The sequence below is a fragment of the Halyomorpha halys genome, unplaced genomic scaffold (assembly GCF_000696795.3).
Source record: "Halyomorpha halys isolate HHAL.00 unplaced genomic scaffold, Hhal_1.1 Scaffold416.1, whole genome shotgun sequence".
Classification (NCBI taxonomy): Eukaryota; Metazoa; Arthropoda; class Insecta; order Hemiptera; family Pentatomidae; genus Halyomorpha; species Halyomorpha halys.
Genome location: NW_027112060.1, coordinates 172,222 through 174,833, shown reverse-complemented (window position 1 = coordinate 174,833; position 2,612 = coordinate 172,222). Strand labels below are relative to the sequence as shown.

At 28.8% G+C, this 2,612-nt stretch overlaps 1 long non-coding RNA gene across 1 annotated transcript in view; it reads left to right on the top strand.

Annotated features, from left to right (window-relative positions):
• The window catches only part of LOC136796390 (uncharacterized), a 148,828-nt gene that overhangs the window by 54,331 nt on the left and 91,885 nt on the right, over nucleotides 1-2,612 (top strand). The gene's annotated exons all lie outside the window — the stretch shown is intronic.

Below are 2,612 nucleotides of genomic sequence, written 5' to 3'. Positions count from 1 at the left end.
AAAATAGGCTTTTAACTTATAATTAATGAATGACCTGGGCAGAATAGCCTGCAAAAGTAACTCTAAATTTAATGTGAGGAAAAAATTATAATTGAAGATGTCCTTGAGGATGGCTAAAATGGCCGAAACGTTGGACTGGTGAAAAATAAAAAGTGTTGAGACAATAAAGGATACAAGTTTTGATTTATTTAATAAATAATAATAATGTAATGTTAGTTGTCAATTAGCTCATCTTGAATGTCTTCCTCACAAGTTAGGAGATCAAATAGACATTCTGTACCCAGACATACACACAACTTCCACTTTTCACTCAATTTAGGAATGCTAAAATAAATTACATTAATTCAAACTTAGAAGTAAACAATAACATGAAGTTTTGGAAGGAAAGGTTATAAAACGATTTGCTCAGAAAATCCGCTAGGAGCCCTTATGAACTTAACATTAAACATGAATTTAAATATGGCTGCTCACAATCCTATATTTATAAAGAGTAGCATGGTAAAACATTTTACATACAACACATCATGATACCCCTACTATAGCACCTACACAGTGACATAAAACCTTTTTTAAATTTTATTTGATGTTCCCTTAAACACATTTTCCAAATTAGTGTAAATTCGCGGATGTGCAAGCGAGTGAATAAATTTTTATAAATAATTTGACCCGGTTTTAATCTGTACGAAGGTTTCGTAACCTTTCGCAATAATAAGATAGTTACGTTTAGTTCTGAACACTTATTCTAATTCTGTTCACTGATTGCCCCAAAGAGAGCTATAAATGCGGTCAGCAATTAACCTTGGTTGTAAACACAGTTTCTGTTAACGAAAGAAATAAACTTTAACTACAGGAGGAATAGAAGTCTTAATAACTAGAAGTAACCTTGTAGTGTGGGAAGTTGTGTCGTAAGCGCCTTATACAACGCTATTAAGTTCAGATACGTATTATCTCTTTAGTAATTAGTAAACTAGTGTATTACATGTCATCGTATTACATCCTAAATGCTACAATTTTATCTACATCATTTTAAGAATCGTTTTAGTAATACTATAGTTATATTATGATATATTTTCTTTATATTATTGGAAGTTTCCAAAGGATGAAAGGTTGAAATGAAATGAAAAAATGCTGGATGATTGACCGTGTGACATTTTACCATGTTAAATGTCATAAGTATAGGATTGTGAGCAGCCCTATTTAAAGTCATGTTATATGGTAAATGCAAAAGAGATTTTCTGAGCAACTTATTTTATAACCTTTCCTTCCAAAACTTCATGTTATCGTTTACTTTTAACTTTTGTTTAAAGTAATTAATTACAATATTCCTAAATTAAGTAAAAAGCGGAAGTTGTGTGAAAGTTTCGCTACTGAGTGCCTTGTTGATCTTCTGACTTGTGAGAAAGAGAATTAAAATGAGTTATATATTATAACTGTCAATATAATTATTGTCATACATTGCTTTATTAGTTTTAAAAATATCCAAAACAATACTAATACAATTAAAATACAAACTACATGAGTCTCTTCAGCCTCAAATCTAGACCTGCAGATAACCCTCCATAGACCAAGTAACGTAGTTGAAATAGAGGAGAACGAGAGAGTATGCTAGGAGCTGGCGGGTCATCTGAGGAATGGAATCACGGAATCTTAGTGCATATCGGTATCTAGATTATTTGAACTTAAAATTATTTATATTTAAATTATATAATGATATAAAGAGGTAATTAAACATTATTAATGAATGAATATGATTCCATTATTATTTTATAGGTTAATTTGACTAATAATATTAAACCTGGGCAAATTAGCCTGTAATTTTTTAATAGGAGGTTGTGAATTTATAGTTAAGGAATTATGATGTTTAAAATTGTTAATAATTAGTTCATAATAAAAGCAGTCATTTAATAGTTTTTTTCCTTGAGGATGGCCAAGTTGACTGAAACGTTGGGCATTGAAAGTATTAATAACGAGTGTTGAGACTTAATTGGATATAATTTATTTATTTTTTTATAATAAAACCAGTTTCAAACAATATATAACATTATATTTTAAATTTGTGTTTTTAATAATAATATTTGTACTAACTATTATCATGCATAATATTTTGATACAGTTAAACTATAAGAGGAATATCGGTATCAGGGAGATATAAAAAAACTTTTTTTTATCTTTAATTTTAATTTTTTATTATTTATTTATTCGTTTCGAACACTCGGGCCATTTACACTGGATTTACAATTTAGATTACAATTAGCATGGTCATACAGTTGAAATACAAATACAGTTGAAATTACAAAGTGAGAAATTTACAATTACAATTACCATTACATATTAACAATTACAATTTTTTTTATTTTTTTTTTTATTATTTATTTAAGTGTTTCGACCACTCGGGGCATTTACACTGGATTTACAAATTAGATTACAATTGGCATGTTCATACAGTTGAAATACAAATACAGTTGAAATTACAAAGTGAGAAATTTACATTTACAATTACAATTACCATTACATAATAACAATTACAATTTACACTTCACAAATTTATTACTGTTGTGGGGTCTTCTCCTGTACACATGAAGAGAATCGGTGTGACTCCAGAGCAACCCAGT